Source organism: Macrobrachium nipponense, chromosome 33, assembly GCF_015104395.2.
Source record: "Macrobrachium nipponense isolate FS-2020 chromosome 33, ASM1510439v2, whole genome shotgun sequence".
NCBI classification, from domain to species: Eukaryota; Metazoa; Arthropoda; class Malacostraca; order Decapoda; family Palaemonidae; genus Macrobrachium; species Macrobrachium nipponense.
The window spans coordinates 12941385-12964058 of NC_087219.1; the positions used below are offsets into that span (position 1 = coordinate 12941385).

General features: G+C 41.3%; 1 protein-coding gene across 4 annotated transcripts in view; it reads right to left on the reverse strand.

The window, feature by feature from the left end:
* LOC135202945 (bridge-like lipid transfer protein family member 3B) overlaps positions 1 to 22674 on the reverse strand; it is a 318889-nt gene that overhangs the window by 263792 nt on the left and 32423 nt on the right. The window lies entirely within an intron of this gene.

Consider the following 22674-nt stretch of genomic DNA (forward strand, 5'->3'; position numbering starts at 1 on the left):
ATCTCTCACGATCACTCCTATATACCTCGCTCTTCCTGGCGTATGCCGAGGAAGTTGAAGGTATCGGAGAGACAGAACTGACGCCTACCCCTCTCCCCCTGACGGTCGCCTCCAATCACTTGCGCGTACGTCCTGGTTGGTCCTAAGACCTACGTGGCACGTTGCGGCGTCGTGACGGGATCGTGAGCGGCGCACCTCTCAGATCACTCCTAGCTACCTCGCTCTTCCCGGTGTAGCCCGAGGAAGTTGAAGGTAGTGGAGAGAGAGACCTGACGCTCCCCCCCCGCTCGCTGGCAGGACCAGCGTACGTGGGGGGCTGCAGCCGATCACCAACCCGCGGTGGGGATCGATCTGCAGGCCTGGCCGTGCCGCTCACCTGTGGCGAGCGGCTCAAACTGAGCACGTCGACCCCGGTCCCGTGCGTCAGACGAGCTGCTGCTGGTCACCGTATCCGCCCGTTCCCTGTGGGAGCGGCGGTCAGGTGACCTGCAGAGCTCGCTTTCGCCGTGAGACCGGTGAGCGTCCTCGCGGCACGTCAAACCGCTGGTACCAGCCGAGGCTGGTACCGTCGGACGAGGGGACCTGGGGGACCTCTTCCCAGCCTCAACCCGTGGCCGGTCAGAGACCGTCACGTCCACGACGAGGTACCGGATGGTCGCTGCGAGAGCTGGCCGCTGGCCTGGCGAGAGTCACCTGAGCGGCTCTCGACAGTCTTCTGCTCCGTGCCTCGGTCATGACGCTGAGCGAACTCAGGCGTCTTAACTTTGGCTGCACGGTCACCCGAAGGAGATCGTACACTCGGAACTTCTCGCGGACGAGAAACCGAGCCGGTACCTGGCTTAGCAGCAGAGCTGCCAAGACCAGGCGAGGGTACCAGCGGTAGCCAGCACACCCTTGGTCCCCGTCTTCTTCTTCTTCTCAGAAGGGGAGACGGGCCCCGAGTTCCCAGAAGGAACGAGGGGACCAGCAAGAAGAACCCCGCCCCCCCCCCCCACGTCACACACCGGAATGTGACGAGCCCTTCGAAGTTCCCGAAGGAGTCTTCTTAGGGGAATAACAAAAACCCGGTTACCAGCTGGTCGCTGCGAGAGCGGCCGCTGGCCTGGCGAGAGTCCACCTGAGCGGTTCTCGCCAGCCTTCTGCTCCGTGCCGTGGTCTTGGCGCCGAGCGAACTCTGGCGCCGAAACTTTGGCTGCACGGTCTCCCGAGGGAGAGCGTACACTCGGATCTCCCGCGAACGAGAGACGAGCCGGAACCTGGCGTAGCGGCATCGCCGCTAGCACCAGGCGAGGAAGAAGTAGCCAGAGCTAACCGATACTCCTCTGGTCCCGCCGTCTATCTCTTCCTTACGGAAGGGGGAGACGGGCCCCGCTCCCGAAGGAGCAGGAGGACCAGCAGAAGGACCCCCCGTCCCACCGGGGTGGGACGGGCCCTTAGAAGTTCCCGAAGGAGACTTCTTAGGGGGGGGGAGGCAGCCTTCTTCTTCTTCGGCTTATGGGGGGCCTTAGAAGTCGAAGGGGAAGAAGCAGCAAACAGACGAAGACGAAGATGACACCTCCCTCTTCTTCGTCAGCTCACGCAGGACAGTCGTCAGGTCCTCCATCCATGGACCGGAGTCGGGCCTATTGCCGAAGCAACACGGCCCGACTGCACATGTCCGGAAGGACCTGGGACTGGGGAAGACACACCATGGGCAGGACCAGCATGGACAGGCGCAGGAACCAGGAGCGACAGGAACAGCAACCAGCTCAAGGAGCGGCAGGAACAGCGGCAGCGGTAAACACAGAAGGACAGCCAAGCCAGTAGCGGGAACCACATCAGCGACAGGTACGGCAGGCCCAGCCATCGCCTCGTAAATCATCGGCAGCCAGCGTGGTACTGGCGGCCGGTCCAGGGGCGAGCTGCTGGAACAGCGAAAGTCTGGGGCAGGCAACACGAAGAAAACACAGGAAGGCCGGCGGCGGCATACCCCTCTCCTCGGTACGGCGGCGACCGGCCCTATAAGCGGCAGACGGCGTCACGACACAGCATGGGGAGTGTAGACCAGCGGGGGGAAGCAGAAATTAAGCGGCGTGAAGGTTGTAGTGGAGACCACTCCAAGGTCACCGCCCCCAGACCTCGCTAGACTCTGCAGCAGATCGTGGATGCTAGGCACGCCCTGCAGCCGCAGTGGTCCATACCTGTCCAAGGTCGTCTCCACGGCTGTAGCACTGCGGTAGCACAGACAGATTAGTAAGAGGGGTTCCCTCACGCACGGGGGGGAGACATGCCCCACCCCGAACGCAAGGAAGACCCCAAAAAACAAAATACGAGGAAGCTGAGCGGGGGGTTGGCAGGAAAGAAGACGAAGAATCGGATACCAAGGGAGTCGCGGGAGAGCTTTCCGACGACTTCCTGGCAGACCTTCGCTTCCCCTACCCCGCACAGCAGTGAAAAGTAATATGAAAATGAAACAGAATACTGCACTTGCGATTCACTTCATAGAACTTAGAGGGAAAAATCAATTCCCGGTAAGAGCGGAAACTTGATCCATAATAATATGATGCTATCATAAATATATATGAAAATGAACAATACTGCACTTGCTATTTTCACTTTCACAGCAATAAATCGTAAGGATTAATTCCCGGGTAAGAGCGGAAATTGATCCAAAATTAAATTTGATGCAATTAATAAATGAAAATGAAAAGAAAACTGCATTGCGAATCCACTTTCATTGCATTCTATTCATACAAAATAAGAGGCTCTTGCCGAGCGCAATCAAGCTCTCGGCAACGAACGCACAGGGCAAAAATATAATGAAAAAGAGTACTTACATCTTTCAATTACACACTTTCGCCCAAAATACATGACTCGGCGCGAGTGCGCCCGCCCTCGGCACCGAGACATAATTCAAGGGTTCAATTCATGAAAAGAGCGGAAATCGCCGTCTCTACGGCGATAGCTCCATGTTGATTCATAATTAAGTAATGAAAATGAAAACAGTGTACTTACAGTTTCATTTTCAAGTCAAACCAAACCATTAGTAGAAAACACAATATAAACAAAGCATACGACGATGAAGCGGGCAGAGAGCGATGACGAACACGTCCTTCACACCCGCGGCCGAAAGCAAAAGTGATTCTTCACCTCTCGGGCGCGCGCACGATCGGACAAGCAGTTAACTACCGTTCTCCCCTTGTTCGAAGCTTACGACCGTCCCAGCTGCCGCTAGTTACCTTCCCTATTGTTAAAGGACCGAGGGTTTGTATTACGTATCGGAACAAATTCATAATTATTCCAGTGCTCTCCGCATCCAGTGGAGGTTACGTGTCAATGATAAAAGGAATTTCAACAACCATTGGTGTCAGAAATCTAAACTAAAGAAATTTTTATATGATTTGTTATTGGTAACTATTTGTTTGTATGGTGTTCTTACAATGCATGGAACCAGTGGTTATTCAGCAACGGGACCAATGGCTTTACGCGACTTCCAAACTGCATCGAGAGTGAACTTCTATCACCAGAAATACACATCTTTCACACCTCAGTGGAATGCCAGGGAATCAAACGTGCTGCCACCGAGGTATTACGCCAATACCATACCGTCCACGCCACTGAGGCGCTCTTAATTGGATGTACACTGGCTAATCTATGTCACATGCACTCGGTTATGTTTTGGGAAATAACGTTCAAGGAACTACACAACATATTCAGACCAACTATGGATGCGTGAAATTATGAGTCTCCATAATGTAGGCCTATCCACTTCAATAAAAATGTAAGTTAGCCTATTTGCCTTTCACATTCCATGAGGAAAAACCAGAAAAAAACAGGAAAAACAATTTAACCGCTAAATTTTTATTTGGTATTATCAAGATATATTAATCTATTACTGTTAACCCACTACCCTTTATAATATAGGCCTAACTATAGTAGTACATTTGGGTTGCTGCCTTAGATCTACGTTAGCAATGATGTTGACAGCAGGTTGGGTGGGGGGGGAGGGGGGCAGTAACTCTGCCCAACTAAATGTTGCCTAAAAATGATATTACTTGCTTTAGATCGCTACTCTTAAGGCCTAGGCTTAGCTTAGACCTATCCTGGCATAGAGTGCACCTTGCCCTAAGCAGACAATTTGATATTCTCATTTTGTGGATTTAAAAAATTAAGTCAGGCTATTTTTCGAGTTTAGGGAGAGAAATAATAACTAAATAATAACTGGCGTAAACAGACATTACGCCTAGGTCCGCTCTCTTTGGCTACATAGGCCTACTGACCCTAGTATAGATTAGACCTAGTCCTATAGCCTACTTCCTGGTCACGTTTAGATTAAACCAGAACTCAAACGCTAATGACATGTCCCTAATATCCCATCAACTAGGCCTGCTCTGCAATACCCCTGGGCATTAATGCCCCCGTTGCCCTAGGCCTATAATAATGGCTTGCAACGGCAAGCAACATCCCTCCAGACATCCCTAGGCCGATTTCCGGGCGTTGATTTGGGCCACTCACTTGGAAAGGTGCTTCAGAATTTGATTCTTGATCAATCCCGCCATCTCCTCGACTGGGTGGACGTCGGCGAGAAATGGATGAGTCAAAAAGATTTCACCTCAGCGATCAATTTCCTTCATTTTGGCGATAACAGAATCACAGTATAAGTAAGGAGTCAGTCACTGGGTCGCTTAGTTCGACAACAACAAGTCACACACCTTCTTCTATGTCCTTTCATTCGTCTTCTTTTCTGAGAATTTTTTAGCTTTCAAGGTGATTTATTTCGAGAAAGATCATTTATTTATAATTTCATCTCAGTATAGGTCGATGTTAACAGTTTTCTAATAAATAAAACTCCGTTATCTCGAACATCGTACTAGTAGTATTCCGTCTCGGCATCTTTTCCTCGTCAAGTGATAATGGTCTTTGAACCTTTTTATCTTTTTCATAATCAGTAAATTTATTAACAAAGCATTTTACATTTTAATTTAACATTGACTTAACAACACCAAATTTTTCCCTAATGCAGAATAATCCTCCCCTTTTATGATCGATATTACAAACTCTTGCGCGCCAGTTGCAACATTCTACGCTGAAATTATTCAAGGTTATTCACGTGACCTTGGTTCAATATTATCCTTTTCTGTCTGTATTCTTCTTTACAAAATTCATTCAATGATTCGCACGCACAGTTGCATGAAAACGTGCATATATGTATCTGTCTGTAATGTAAAATACGTAAAAGTGCAGAAGAAAAACAAATATTCATAAAAAAAATTGAGGTTCGTGTATTCTGTACTTTTTAGTATCTCGGGATAAATGTTAACACGATTGTTGGCATCGAGTTAATCAATTAAGGCCTACTTACAATTTACAATAAATGTAATTATGTCAAAATTGTTGTAGTTGTAATGTCTTTGAGATTTAATAGAAACTGCAAGATCGCAGTGGCATTTTGCAGTAGACGAAATAATAGTACACCGTAGTTTCAATCTTTAAAATCAAGTGGGGATTGCTAGCATTCCATTGTGGTAATAACAAAGTGCTTAGATCAATAACGTTGTAAGCGGTACTACTGGATATATTAGATATATGAACATCTTTAAATATTATATACCGATATGAGTGTTCATGAAGACACGCGTGATTAATGGTTTCATTAAGGAAGTATGCCAATACAACTCTGCATTAATTTACGTTTGATACAACTTAGGAAACTGCAAAATATAAAAGGTCAAGCTCTGAGACCTATTAGGTTATTCGGCGCTGCAAAGAAAACCGTAAAAAGGTTTAAAATGTGTAACCGGAAGAAAACATCAGTGTTCCGCTATGAAACAATTGTTAGGAGAGGGTGGAAAGTAAGATGGAAGAAAGAGAATATAAACGGAGGCACAGTAAAAGGAATGGACGTGGTTGCAACTAAGAACCTCAACTAATGACTGGATGCCAAGTACAATCTTCACAAAATTTCAATATCACAAATATTTTCTTGTAAATAGCAGCCTAGTAAGGATGTGAAATGGTTGCACATTCTATTATAATTCATTTTATTTTCAAGATATACACTTACACCACATTAACATAACCTGCATATTGTAACACGTCCTTGGTATTGTATCGATCAGCTCTGACAAACCATGGCATCACTTAGTCAAGTAGGTAACAGGGTGGAAAAATCATACTAATATTATTTCCTTTTGCCCTGTCTTTTATGAGGGGAGAGCCCTGTACAACTTCGTAAGCTTCACTGCCAAAGTCTAGCTCAGCTGGCATCTTTGGCAGCCAACCACGAAGCCAGCTCAGCGATTGCAGATTTACCTATTACTATCTCTCCATAGTATATAGCTATAACCAGTCCAAAGATATCAATTTCTGAGTCTCTGTGTCTTTTTCTTTTGCAGTAAGACCTATGGCTGCGCAGTGGCACTTCGATATAGGAAAAATGTTTAAATTTTATTCATCCCTCACAAAACAACTTTTATTCTATCGGTCAGTTTCAGAGTATTAAAACATCAAGACTGTCGCTGGTATTTAGGAAAAATAGCTGGAGATTCATGTAAAATGCAGATTGCTTGTGAAGTGTCAGAAAGCTAAAAACAGCCAAATCTCATTGGCTATCAGTTTCAGCAGGCTTTATCGTGATTTCACCTGTTCATTCCCAACGCAATAACACATTATAACCAGAAGTACTGTCTGGGATATTTCCGATCTATACATGTATACTCCCCACATCAGAGTAGCATTCCAATCCACCTTACGAGCGACTAGTTTGGTTGTTAGGTGGTTTCGTAATTGTGTAAAATATACAATAATGTTGAAACAAATCTGTTTTATTTGACACAGTTTTTTTTTTTAAATTCCTGTAAGTAAAAGCAGTCTTTTATATGACTGAAGACAGAGTATAAACACAAAAAGAATAAAATCGGAGTTGGGTGGTACCACAATCTCGAAGATTGTTATAGATACGTACAACATGATGATGACGTGGTCAAAACTATTATTTGCTGTCAACTTTGATGTAATGTTTTTCATAAATTCATAAATAATGAAGCATTATTGTGTTGAAAACGAAGGTAAATTTCTTTCGAAATTATGTTGAATTGCAACATTATGTAAAACCTCTTGTGAGCTGCTAAAGTTGTAGCAATTCGAGCTGTATATTTTGTTCGTCTGTTTGTGAGCGCGTAGTTCATCCATTGGGTAAATAACAACAGGGGCTTTACAGATATGTCTCTGAATTCCATAATTATTTTTATATAATAACCTAGAAAGAGGTAAATCCTTCAAGGGGGGACTTTTTACAACTGGATTATCAGTGTTTTTCGTTCTCTCCCGATCGAAAACTTAAGGAACTTTTCCATCCGGTCTGTCCCATTATCGTCAGATATACAGAAACGAATATAAAATTTGCCATAATCACAGATATCTACCTGAAAAAAAAATTTTCTCACCAGTTGCGAACGTCTGACAGGTTCCGTCGACGAAATACATATATATATATATATATATATATATATTATATATATATATGTACATACATACATACATACATACATACATACACACACACACACACACACACACATATATATATATATATATATATATATATATATATATATATATATATATATATATTATAATAAGTAAGGACGGACGACATTTCCACCGAAATTTCCGTCCTTCCAACGTATATACCTCATTTTTTACATATACCAAAATGTAGAGCAGTTTGCGGCCTTCCCGCCAATACATGTATCATAAATTTACACATCCTGTACGCTTAATTATATGTATATCTGTAGGCACGAGAAAGCTAACCCCGCCCCCATATATTATTACAAACATCTACCAATGTACTGGATGAAGTTATTTCTCAATTGATTTAAACCAATAATCGTAGAACTGACAGTTCTTTCTAGTGGGTACTGGCCATTCCGAATCCCACTCAAGACTGGCGTACGAAAGACGGCCGTTCACATGAACGAAAACCTAAGAATAATAATAGTAATACTTAGTTAAAATATAAACAAAAATTTGTAATTTAAACAATTCTTTAAAATCATATCAAAGGTTGGAATGTTTATACTATACTAACTCTCTGGTGGAAATTATATCATTGGTTATTTACTTCTACCGTTTTGGGAGTTTATTTCTTGGTGGGATGTGGGACATCGGCACTTTCTGACATTTTCATACAAACCTAACACTCTTTGGAACGGTTACTTCATTACGAATTGACCGTCTCTATCGTTACTCGATAACTAATAATATTATAAGTGCTACTGCCACTGATTTCGGTAACAGCCAAAATTTCACGTTGTAAATAGAGCATGATGCATGCCCACATATGTCAAGCTAACGTAGAGGACCGTTATATTTTTACTGAATAATCATATAGAGGCTTGATTCATTAGTTAAGAAACCGTTCTAAAGTGTTAATATATTTTTGCTCGTATGATAAAAATTGTATAATGGTTTATATACTACATATAATCGTAGTGTAATATTAGTTTTATTCATGACATCACATCGTTAACGAAAAATCATATAACGAACGAAAACCTTTATGCTGAAATCGTCAAGGATTTATTAATATTTCACCGAATGAAAGTCATTTTGGTACCACAGTGAATTATTTCAGCAATATATTTAACACACACACACACACACCTTTCTCTGCATCTTTTCCCACTTCTATGTGGAGGTCGATGTGTCTTCTCTCTCTCCTGCACATTTTTGTTACTATATATATATTATTATATATAGATATATATATATATATATATATATATATATATATATATATATATATATATTATATATAAAACAGTAAAAACTACTTGACTCAATGAAATATCAATGAAAGCCTGACGACTTCAACATAAGAAGGTTTTTGGTCGTTAGATGATTTTTCGTAAACGAAAAGATGTGAATAACTGAATATTACTGATCTCATACAAAGATTGCGTATACATTTTTAGCCTTTCTCTACATCGCAAATATCCGGCACGATGAATTGGTTAATTGGCGGGAATCTATACTCCAAATTTATACACAATCTTTGTATAAGAATCAGTAATATTAATTTTTTCGTTTACGAAAAATCATATAACGACCGAAAACCTTTCAAGTTGAAATCGTCAGGGTTTCATTGATATTTCATCGAGTCAAAGGTATAATAATATATATGAATCTATATATATAATATATATTCATATATATAGATATGTATTATATATATATATATATAATATATATATATATTTATATATCTATATATTACAATATATAATAAGCGCAATACCACAAGGAAAATGATAGGCACAAATCCAAGCGCTTTTGTCGTTCCTTGACAATGTTTTAGTCAAGTCGAAAGCGCTTGGATTTCTGCCTATCATTTTCCTGTGGTATTCGCTTATTTAATGAAGTCACGTGCATCTACTGTGATTTTTTAAGCACACACACACACACACACACACACACACACACATATATATATATATATAATATATATATATTATATATATGAGCAGAAATGTGCAGGAGCGCCTCCACATGAAAGTGCGAAAAGATACAGAGAAGGTGTGTGCGCGCGTGTGTGTTAATTTTACTGTGCTAAAATAATTCGCTGTGGTACCAGAATGACTTTCATTTGGTGAAATATTAATAAAACATTGCCGACTTCAGCATGAAAAGGTTTTCGTTCGTTGTATGATTTTTCGTAAACGAAGTGATATAACTATTCTTATACAACGATTATATTTGATAGAAATTCACTCTCGACATGGTTCAGAAGTCACGTAAAGCTGTTGGTCCCGTTGCTGGATAACCACTGGTTTCATGCAACGTAAAAACACCATACAAACAAACAACGATTATATGTATATCAACCATTCTACAATTCTTAGCATACGGGCCAGACTATAATAACACTTTGAACGGTTTCTTCACTAATGAATCAACCGTCTTTATCATTATTCAGTAAAAATATAACGGTACCCTACTTTAGTGACAACTTCGTTATAAATGTGGGCGTTCATTCCTCTATTTACAATGTTAAATTTTGGCTGCTACTGAAATCATTCGCTGTGGCAGTGGCACCGAAGTATCTTGTAATTAATATAATTATTAGTTACTGAGTAATTACAGAGACGATCAATTCTTAATTATGTTACCGTTCCAGTGTTATTTGTATGAAAAAATTAGAAGAGATAATGATGGCCGACAGCCCAGTCAAGAAATAAACTTCCAAAACGGTAGAACTAAATAACAAATGATATAATTTCCACCACAGATTTAGTATAGTATAAACATTCCAACCTTTGATATGATTTTAAAGAATTGTTTTAATTACAAATTGTGTATATATTTTAAGTAAGTATTACTATTGCTATTTTCAGTTTTTCTTTTTTATGAACGACCATCTTTTCGTACGTCAGTCTTGATTGGGAACTGGGATTCGGAATGGCCTGTACCCACGAGAAAGAACTGTCAGTTCTAAGATTATTGGTTTAAATAAATTAGAAGTACTTCATTCAGTACAATGGTAAATGTTTATAATAATATAGGGGGGCGGGGTTAATTTAGAGAACGACTGGAGCAGGCTCTAACGCCTTAAGGTGGCCTTGCAATAGGCCTTTTTTCCTCCAGCTGCAAGCCGTCGCACCGAAAATGGAAAACCTTAGCTTTTAGCTTCCCAACTGGAGGGGAAGCAGTGAGCATGAACCGCGAGCGACCGCGTAGTGTAAACAAACAAGATGGCTGCTGCTGATAGGACATACTCTCAGACCTTTGGCTTCTCTTCTTCTGAGCCACTCTCGAACCCACAAACGTTTTTTGTTACTCTTGCATTCACGTAAGAATCCGAGAAAACACATCACTGCAGCACATCTTGCAACAGTTCGACAATTTCTGGGCGCCATGATGATATCAGCAGATCGATCAGTTTTGTTTACTCTTTCCTACTGCTCCTCGAAACCACGAGGTCCTAGTGTGACGATACAACACTTCTGCTCGCAAGCATCAGCTGGATGCTGGCCAAAACCGCAAACAAGAAATGACTAGTGTGATACCATTATAGATATCTATATCTATATGTCTATCACTACTGCCGAGTGGAATCCATGTTTACTATGTTCAGTATAGATGTATTCCTGGGAATGGAAGGGGTGTAAGGACAACGCTTTATCTCAAAATCTAATCCACATGTTCCTACAGTCACATTGTTCTTACATCCATTCGAAAGAGCGTTCAGCAACATCATATTCTGTATACTTTTATAATTATAATTATGTCTCCAAAGAAACACAAATCGGCTGTCGCCGACCCATTTTTACTTTCTCGCGGGTCGGACACCACATTTCCGCCCCCATGTTGCATATATGAATTTCCCTTACCTGTAATAAAGTCAGTAAACTTCTACCTGCATCACTGTTCACTCCCTTACAACTGGTGACCTCCCGGTTTGGACAGTGACCCAAGAGGTTTTGGCTAAGCCATTAAGGAATTAACTATCGCCGCTTTAGCAGACTCACACGGCGCCTCAGTCTCTGAAAGCTCCTGCCGTGGAAAGCCAACACCTCTAACGAACTCAAAACAGCATACCTTCCCCAGCTGTATTCAGGCGTTCCTCAAAACGTTTGGCCCGCCATATACAACTCCCGTCGGCCGTTTCTGTGAGAGTGGACAATGGAAGCAGACATTTCTGTGTAAGCCACCCAGGCCCCCCTCGGTTCCCTCCTCAGCCTTGTGCACAGATGCCAGTCAGGCTGTCAGGTTGCCCCCTTTTACAGCAGACAATCCACCCGCCTGGTTCTACCGAGCGGGGCAATTCTGACTCGCGGGACTCTCGGACGAGGTGCTGCAGGCTGTCCTTGTCATATCACCCCTACCAGGAGACGTATACAAATGAATAACCTCCTGGTTGAACGCACAGACCAAGTCAGTCACACTCGGCGAACTCAAGACAAAACTCGTGAAAACCTACACCACCCCCATCCCTGAAAGAGCTGCCCGTGCACTCAACCTCGTCACAAACCCAATGAGAGATGCCAACCAGGAAGATGCCTGGGACACAGTGATGGGCCTCCTCCACCTGCCTGACGTAGGCCCAGATGGGAAGAAAATGGAGATCAGCCTCGGTCGCTAAATATTCTTCTGGCAACTCACCCCAGATGTCCAAGGGCAGATAACCGACGCCTATACCCTCCCTGATGACGAGCTCGTGGAGAAAGCAAAAAAACTAACCGTGTCGACCAAGGGTATGAAGCTCGCCACCCCCCATCTCCTGTGTGCCTAGCAGCAGAGAAAGAGGAAGAAGGAGAGGACCCGACACAGGAGATCAGCGCCGTGACCCAGAAGATGACCTCCCACAAGCAGCTGGGCAAAAATTCCTGGTGCTACTACCATCGAAGGTTTGGGAGGTACTCCAGGAAATGTGAAAGCCCCTGCACCTACCAGCAGTAAAAAAACGGCAACGGCGGACAACACCAGACTCAACCGTGGCAGCGGCCTCGTCGGAACCACACACTGTGTCCGCGACACAATATCCGGGCGAAAGATGCTGGTGGATACCAGGGCGATGCATTCCATATTCCCGCCGTCAGGAGAAGACTGCAGCCACAGCCCAGACAGCCCAACCGCCCTTGTCACCGCCAACGGGACCCCCACCGCTCCTACAGCAGGAAGTCCCTTGAAATCTCCATCCTCGGGTGCAACTACGTCTGGTTCTTCACCATTGCAGACGTCAAGTTTCCCCTTCTGGGGGCAGACTTCCTGGCGCGTAACGGCCTTCTGGTGGACGTGGGCAGCAAGCGCCTCCTCATCACAGGGATATGCCATTCACTATCACTCACAGCGGGTCCAGGTGCTCCCACAATTTGTACCATCGCCCCCCACAAATACGGTAACCTCCTGCAGGAGTTCCCCAAAGTCTTCAAGCCAGAACTTCATCAGGTAGTCGCTCTGCCCAAACACGGAATATTCCACCACATCACCACCAAGGGGCCCCCAACGCACGCAAAGTTGCAATGACTTCCTCCAGGCCGCCTTCAGGACGCATAAAGGGTGTTCTCAGAAATGGAGCGAATGGGGATCTGCTGAAAAGCATCAAGCCCTTGGGCCTCTCCCCTCCACATGGTGCGGAAATCTGACGGCACCTGGAGGCCCTACGGAGACTACCGAAGACTTAACCTTGCAACAATCCCTGATCACTACCCCCTGCCGAACAGCAGGACTTGACCGGGGCCCTCCATGAAGCAAAAATCTTCACAAAAATGGACCTCTTGAAATCTTATTTTCAGGTTCTGGTACATCTTGAGGACGTTCCCAAGACCGCCATCATCACGCCATTTGGCTCCTACGTCTTCCATTACTCCACCTTCAGCCTGAGAAATGTAGGAGCCACCTTCCAATGCCTAATGGACAGCATCCTGGGGGACCTGCCCTTCTGCGTCTGCTACGTCAACGATATATTTTTATTTTTTCCAGGTCCCCGGAGGATCATCTACATCATGTCTGAGCAGTCCTGAAACGCCTGCAGGAAAACGGGCTGGTCATCCGATTTGACAAGTGCACCTTCAGTGCTGAGAGGGTGGACTTCCTCGGACACGAAATCTCAGCAGCAGGCATACACCCCATGGCCTCTAAGTGGACACAGTACAGAAGTTCCCGACCCCAAAAACAGTCAAGGCCCTGCAAGAATTCATTGGAATGGTGAATTACGACCACCGGTTTATCCCCGACGTCGCCCGAACTATGTCCCTTTTAACACAGGTCCTGAAGGGCGAACTGAAGAACCTGATGTGGGAAGCAGAACAGCTGCAGGCCTTAAGCAACACATAGATGGCCCTTGCCAAAGCCATCACCTTGTCCCACTGGGACCCCACCACGCCCTTACACCTCACCACTGACACCAGCATCATTGCTTGCAGGGCCATCCTTGAGCAGATGGTCCAGGGTGTCCCCTAACCGCTCACCTTCTTTAGTAGAAAACTGTCACCCGCCGTTACCTCCTCAAGGGTGCTACCTTCAGCATCAGGAAAGACCACCACCCCTAGGTTCACGCCTTCACCAAGGCGGGCGATGCCTGGTCAGCAAGACAACAGACACACCTGGCAGCTATTGCTGAATTTGATTGCACCATCCACTGCATCCCCGGCGAGAACCCCATGGCTGATGCCCTTTCGAGGATAGAGATCAATGCCGTCCACCTCGGGATCAATTACGAAGACCTCGCCCGAGAACAGGCCACCAACCTTGAGACTGCCGCATACTGCACAGCTCCCACCTACCTCAAGTGGGAGGACGTGCCCTTCGGAACCTCAGGCACGACTCTCCTCTGCGACACCAGTACTGGGCGCCCCTGCCCGCTGACCTCTGCCTCCTGCAGGAGGGCCATATTTGACGTCATACAAGTACTCTCACACCCCTGGACGACGATGTGCCTCCAGACGGAGAAGTTCGTCTGGCATGGAATTCGGAAGGACACTCAAGTGTGGGCCAGGAACTGCGTCCCTTGCCAGTCAAGCAAAATAAGCTGGCATACAAAATCGGGCGTGGGGGGGGGGTGGTTCCCTCAGCCGAAACAAAGATTCGGCCACATTCACGTAGACGTCGTAGGTCCCCTGCCCCTATCCGAAGGCGCCAGATACCTCCTGATGATAATCGACTGTTCCACCAGGTGGCCCGAGGCAACGCCGATGTCAGATGCAACCACCAAAGCATGAGCAGAAGCTCTTCTCTCCAGCTGGATCAGCCGATTCTGAGTGCCAGACGATATCATGACAGACCGCAGACCTGTCTTCCTGTCGGAGTTGTGGACCTCCCAGGCTCGCCTGATGAGGACGTTGCTCCACGCTACCACTGCCTACAATCCAGCGGGTAATGGCATGGTGGAAAGAGTCCACCGATCACTGAAGGCGTCCCTAATGGTGAACTGCATCAACAAGGACTGGAAAAATCAGATACCGTGGGTCCTCCTTGTCCTCTGGACCACCCCTCAGGCGAACAGCAAGGCATCACCAGCGGAGAAGGTTTATGGAGAACCATTGGCAGTCCAGGCCAGGCTTCAGGAGACCACCGGAAAGTTCATGCCCTGCCTCAAGACCTTCTACAATAGAACCAAACACTTCCTTCTGAAGACCCTATCATCCTGCAAACATGTCTTCATCAGGGAAGACGCCCGCCGCCAGCCGGTGATGAGGCCTTACTGAGGCCACTTCCGTGTCCTCCTACAAAGCATACCTCATCTCCATAAATGGTCCTGAGGATTGGATCACAATAGACAGACTTAAACCTGCCTTCCTGACAGACAAAGACTACGCCGATGCAGATCCCGTAGGGCGCCACACGCCACCGCCCCAGCACGAATCAACACCAGAAATCACCAAAGCACCCAGACGTGGCGCCGCTGCCCTCGCAAGACGGTCGAATCCCTCAAGGATTACCCCAGGGGAGACATCCCGTCTCCGAACCCCACTGAGGACTCTGAGGCCGAGGATCTACCAAGGCAGCTGGTCTCACGCACCCAGGGCCGCCTCCACTGGCCCTCACACTACCGCGAGTAGTGATCAGAATCTTGCTCCTATCATCCAACAATTATGCCTTAATTATTGTCTTGGAGGATGAGTATTTGTAAGGACAACACTTTATCTCCGAATTTATTGTGCATGTTCGTACAGTCCCGTTGTTCTTACATCCATTCAAAAGACCGTTCAGCGGACTTTCCATCAATGTATAAATCATGCAACATAATACTCTGTATACTTTTATATTTGTAATTATATGTCTCCAAAGAAACACAAATCGGCTATCGCCGACCCATTTTTACTCTCTCGCAGGTTGGACACCACATTTCCGCCCGCATGTTGTATATATGAATTCCCCTTACCTGTGACAAAGTCAGTACACTTCTACCTGCCTCTTTGTTCACTCCCTCCCAGGGGTACTGTAACACCAACCCCCTTCTGCCCTGGGAGGCCAGATAAGGAGTCTAAGGACAGGCTAAAGCTTTAAATCAGATTTGGAAGGTAAGGCCTTGTTAGGTTATGAGTGCATTCTAGGAAAGGTTATATATATAATATATAATATATATCGTATATATATATATATAATATACTAATATACATATATATATATATATATATATATATATATATATATATATTAGAGATATATATAGATATATAAATACTATATATTATATATATATATATATATATATATATATATATATATATAAAATACATATATATTATATATATATATATATATATATATATATATATATAATAATATATATTATATATCTATATATATATATATAATAATATATATAATATATATCTCTATTATATTATATTATATTATATAAAGATACATATATATTATATTAGATATCGCTACTCTATCTATATAGTATAGATATTATATATATATATTATATATATATATAATAATAATTATATATTATATATATTATATATATAATTATATTATATAATATATTTATATATAATCTATATATTAAGAGATACAGTAGTACCTCGAGATACGAAAGGCTCAACTTACGAAAAATTCAAGTTACGAAAGCCAATGCGAAAAATTTTACTGTTCTACATACGAAAAGTTTTCAAGATACGAAAGGTTGTTGCTGTAAAGTCCCGAGATTCGCCCGGACCACCGAGAACAATTTTAAAACTCCCGCGCCGCCAACTGAGTAAACTCGCCACCATCCTCCCGCTTTCCCATTGGTTCCTGATGCTAGTCACCCCATAAGGTCCTGCTCTCCTATTGGTCAGCATCTACCCCTTGTGCTTTAAGTATTCCATTGGTAAAAGGTTGCTGTAAATTGAAAAACTTATTCATGCAATACATTTAATAAAGAAAACATTAGGTAAAGATAGAATAAAGAATAGAAATGAATGGTTATTATACTGTTTGGTAGTTTCAGTAGTTGAAGAGAGATAATGAAAATTTATGGCTTACTGTGTAAAAGTGATTGCTTGGCGATCGTTCGATACTCGTAAGTGCTGGATGTAAGTAAACAGACGTTTGGAAGCTTTTTTTTGTTTGTTTATTATAGTTAATGGTTACTTAATAATTATTTCATTGTTGAACCAAAAGTTTTAACTACCCCTAAAATGAAGTTTTATGCATGCTTTCCATTTACTCATGACATTAAATTTCACAAAAAAAGTTCACAGAAATCATTCAGGAACATTTTCATGCCATAAACGCAAAATTAATCCCTAAGAACCCTTTCACCATCGGTTCCCTCTTTACCTCGAAGGAGCGATTATCACCTTATATGTCCTCTGGTGTTATTTATAAATATACTTGCCCTGAATGTCAAACAGGGACCTATGTGGGATCCACCAGCAGACTCCTTAAGGTGCGTATCGATTCTCATCGTGGCATAAGCTTCCGTACTGGCAGCAGGATTGCAAACCCAGAACACTCCAATATTAGAAATCACTCCAAAATATGTAAAACATATATCGATAGTAAAGACTTCTGTATTTTAGGCCATACCACCAACCCGCACGACCTTGTTATTCTAGAATCGCTCTTTATTAAACAACTTGTTCCGTCGTTGAATACCCATACGTCTTCCTCCCCTCTGTATTTGTCTTGACTTGTGTTGTTTATTTATGTTTTTATGTTTACGTTTAGTTTAACTTCTTTGTTCTGTAACTGTTCGCTGCTGCTTTCAATCTTTTGTCAATTTTTGCTTATTTTATGTTCATTTATCTTTCATTTTAATGTATGTCCTTTTAAATAATTTAATTTCCTTAATTTTAATGTGTATATTTTTGTACACTTGTAAGAATAACTTTTTTAGCTTTTGCATTTCTGAATTTTTAATTTTTAGTTTTGTTTTTACAATTTTACTAGGAAATTTATTTTTCATTTTAACAGCCTGATGATGTAATTAACTTGATAATTACGAAACGTTGCAATAAAAGACAGCATGTATATCTGTGTGTGTCCCTCTTCCCTTCATGATGGTTTATATATCTATATATATATATATATATATATATATATATATATATATATATATATATATATATATATATATACACACACACACACATATAATATATATATATATATATATATATATATATATATATATATATATATATATATCTAATAAAAGGAGCCCATAAAAACACCAAAATGTAGAGAGAAAAAGTACTATTTTTCAGAGACTGCTGTCTCTCTCTTCAGGTATATGAATGAGAAAAGTTTACAGAAAAGGTGGTATTTATACCAAGAGATTCGTCCACAAGTAAGCCAATTTAGGTCACCCCGCTGATAATCTTCCTTTAATCTTCTTAAGCGTTGGTTGAATGAACACTGCGTCGACGATATCTGATATCCAATTCCTTTTTGAGATGTTCATTACCTGCCTTCTCTTTTTATTAAGGCCGATTCCATCATTTGACTCTTGTACCGGCAGTTGCTGCTATAAATTACACGTGACATATTCCAGTTTATTCTATGGTTATGTCATTTATATGGTTGAAAATAGCGAGTTCTGTTGTCCATACCTAACTGACCGTTTTGTGTTGTATTAATCTCTGGGGAAGTGATTTACCTGTAAATCCGATGTAAGATTGGTCACAGTCCTGGCATGGGATCTCATATACCCCAGAGTCTTTGGGAGATGTCTTTTGTTGGACGTTAATCAGGGATTTGGCTAAGGTATTTGGGTAGGTAAATGCAAAAGGGTTTGGATTTTCCAAGGGTGTGAGTTACTCTCTTAATCGCTCCAGGTGGGGAATTTTTATTTTATTGTTGGGTGTGTTTCTGGTCTTGTCTTTAGGGGGTCGGTAGAAAATTACGTTTGCTTTTTGAATTGCTTTCTCAATTATATGGTCAGGATACTTTAAAGATGAAAGTTGCTTGCGAATTAGTTCAAATTCTTTTTCCAGGAAAAATCTGGGGGAACAAATTTTTTGAGTTTTGGAAGACCATAAAAACAAAGTAGGGTAATTTGGATTAATTACTTTAAATTTCTCTACATAGTTCAATACTCTTTTTGTCTTGGCCAATTAATCTTACTTTCCGAAAAAATTCTGTGGGAACAGTTCTGGAGGGGATTTTTCGTAAATCAACATTTAGTTTTAAATTTAGGCTTATCCTTTGCCCTTATGCCAGACCGCAAAAACAACCTAGACTTCATAGTGGCTTTTGATAAATTCATGTCTGACAAAAACTACAGCTGTGAAGAGATATGTTTAAAAGGAGTGTTACTAAATGCTTTAACTGACCTTCATAAGAAATATCCTGTTCCCCGCAGATTCATGATAGCCATCCACTCGCTAAAAAAGTTAGATGTTATAATAAGTAGATCCGACAAAGACGGCAAAATTGTAATAATGGACAAAGACTTCTACCTCGACAAAATCAACCAGCTCCTTAGCGACACAAATACTTACGAAAAAAAACTGACGAAAAAAATCCCCTCCAGAAACGTTCCCACAGAATTTTTCGGAAAGTAAGATTAATTGGCCAAGACAAAAAGAGTATTGAACTATTAGAGAAATTTAAAGTAATTAATCCTAAATTACCCTACTTTTATGGTCTTCCCAAAACTCACAAAGACAATCTTCCATTCAGACCCATCGTTTCATGCGCCGGAGCTTTCAATTACAAAATTTCTAAATGGTTAGCTGGCCTCCTTCTTTTTCCTTTTTTAGGCACTTTTTCTCCCAGTCACATCAACATTCGGAAGACTTTTGTCACAATTCAGAGAAGCACATATACCACTTCACAACATAAAACTTTTAAGCCTTGACGTAGACTCCCTATTCACAAAAGTACCAGTACAGGACGTTCTTCAGTTTTTAAGGGAAAAATTATCCCCCTATTCAGATCATTTCCCTTTGGCACTTGACAAAATAATAAAGTTAGTTGAATTATGTGCATCTAATAACGTATTTTCATTCGGGGAATCATTCTACAAGCAAAAATTTGGGTGTAGTATGGGTAGTCCTTTAAGTCCTATTTAGCCAATCTGTACATGGAATACTTGAAACTACAGTAATAAATGCAATAAAACCAAAAACATGCTGTGGATGAGATACGTGGATGACATACTAACATTTTGGGAGTAATAAGTGGGGTAATTTTAATGAATTCCTCTCAAAATTAAACGCATTAGTGCCCAGCATCAAATTTAAAGTTGAATGGGAAACAGACAACAAAATTCCTTTCTTGATGTTAATAATCAGAGACACGACAGAATACAAATTTACCATATACAGAAAACCAACGTTCTCACTTTCATATATTCACTACTTTTGCTATCATGACAATACTATCAAGATAGGTGTAGCTAGCAAACCTATTCTTAAGAGCCTTGCGAATTTGTTCCCCAGATTTCCTGGAAAAAGAATTTGAACTAATTCGCAAGCAACTTCATCTTTAAAGTATCCTGACCATATAATTGAGAAAGCAATTCAAAAAGCAAACAAAATTTTCTACCGACCCCCTAAAGACAAGACCAGAGACACACCCAACAATAAAATAAAAATTCCCCACCTGGAGACGATTAAGAGAGTAACTCACACCCCTTGGGAAAACCAACCCTTTTGCATTTACCTACCCAAATACCTTAGCCAAATCCTGATTAACGTCCAACAAAAGACATCTCCCAAAGACTCTGGGGTATATGAGATCCCATGCCAGGACTGTGACCAATCTTACATCGGATTTACAGGTAAATCACTTCCCCAGGAGATTAATACAACACAAACGGTCAGTTAGGTATGGACAACAGAACTCGGCTATTTTCAACCATATAAATGGACATAACCATAGAATAAACTTGGAATATGGTCACGTGTAATTTATAGCAGCAACTGCCGGTACAAGAGTCAAATGATGGAATTGGCCTTAATAAAAGAGAAGCAGGTAATGAACATCTCAAAAGGGAATTGGATATCAGATATCGTCGACGCAGTGTTCATTCAAACAACGCTTAAGAAGATTAAAGGAAGATTATCAGCGGGGGTGTACCTAAATTGGCTTACTTGTGGACGGAAATCTCTTGGTATAAATACCACCTTTTCTGTAAACTTTTCTCATTCATATACCTGAAGAGAGAGACAGCAGTCTCTGAAATATAGTACTTTTCTCTCACATTTTGGTGTTTTTATGGGCTCCTTTTATTAGATGGAATTCTGTTGTTACAGAACATTTTTACCAGTCATATATATATATATATATATATATATATATATATATATATATATATATATATATATATATGTGTGTGTGTGTGTGTGTGTGTATATGTATATATATATATAAATATATATATATAATATATATATATATATAGATATATATATATATATATATATACTTTATATATAAATATTTATACATATATATATATCTATAAATATATGTATATGATGTTATACGATCACAAGTAACACGTGAAGATTGTATATCAAGAGCCAGCAGGAAAAATGAAAAACAGCAGTACCTAGCGCTTTCGTGATTCTTGACACACCTCATCAGGGTACAATATATTGTTTTTTTTATATATTGTACCCTGATGAGGTGTGTCAAGAATACACGAAAGCGCTAGGTACTGCTGTTTTTTCATTTTTCCTGCTGCTCTTGATATGTATATGTATATGTATATATATGATATATATATATATATATAATATATATATATATATATATATACTATATATATTATATATCTGCATATATATACTATAAATATATATATAAATATATATATAAAAATATATAATATATATAATATATATATATATTATATATATATATATATATATTTATATATATATATATAATATATATATAGTATATATAGTATATATTGATACTATATAATATATAAGTCATATCACTTTTCCGTGATTCATATACATATATCGAGCTACAATGTCCTTTAATATCTAATTCGCTCTACCTCGGAATTAATATATTTTTCATATATGCTTATGAATCACGGAAAAGTGATATGACTTATAGATTGGCTACATGCTGTCAAATGCACTACAAACACTACCGGAGTCGAGGGGGGGGGGGGTTGGGGTTCTCAGTTGATGTTGTCTCCAAACCAACGAAATTACCTGCGTGCGTGAAAGGGTAATTTCAGGGTGAGAGGCGACATGAACTTTTAGCCTCTCGCGGTAGTGTAGTAGGTAAAAGCTTCACTGACGTTCCTGGATTTGAAAGGATCCTGGGTTCGCGCCCCAATCCAGGCAAGTTTATTATCAAAGAAAAAATTCCCCTTCGGTTAAGCATATATGAAAAATATATTAATTCCGAGGTAGAGTGAATTAGATATTAAAGGACATTGTAGCTCGATATATATATATATATATGAATCATGGAAAAGTGATATGACTTATAGATTGGCTACGTGCTGTCAAAAGCACTACAAACACTACCGGAGTCGAGGTGGGTTGATGTTGTCTCCAAACCAATGAATTACCTGCGTGCGCGAAAGGTATTTCAGGGTGAGAGGCGACATGAACTTTTAGCCTCTCGCGGTAGTGTAGTAGGTAAAAAGCTTCACTGACGTTCCTGGATTTGAAAGGATCCTGGGTTCGCGCCGATCCAGTCAAGTCTATTATCGAGAAAAAATTCCCCTTCGGTTAAGCAGCTATATATATATATATATATATATATATATAGATA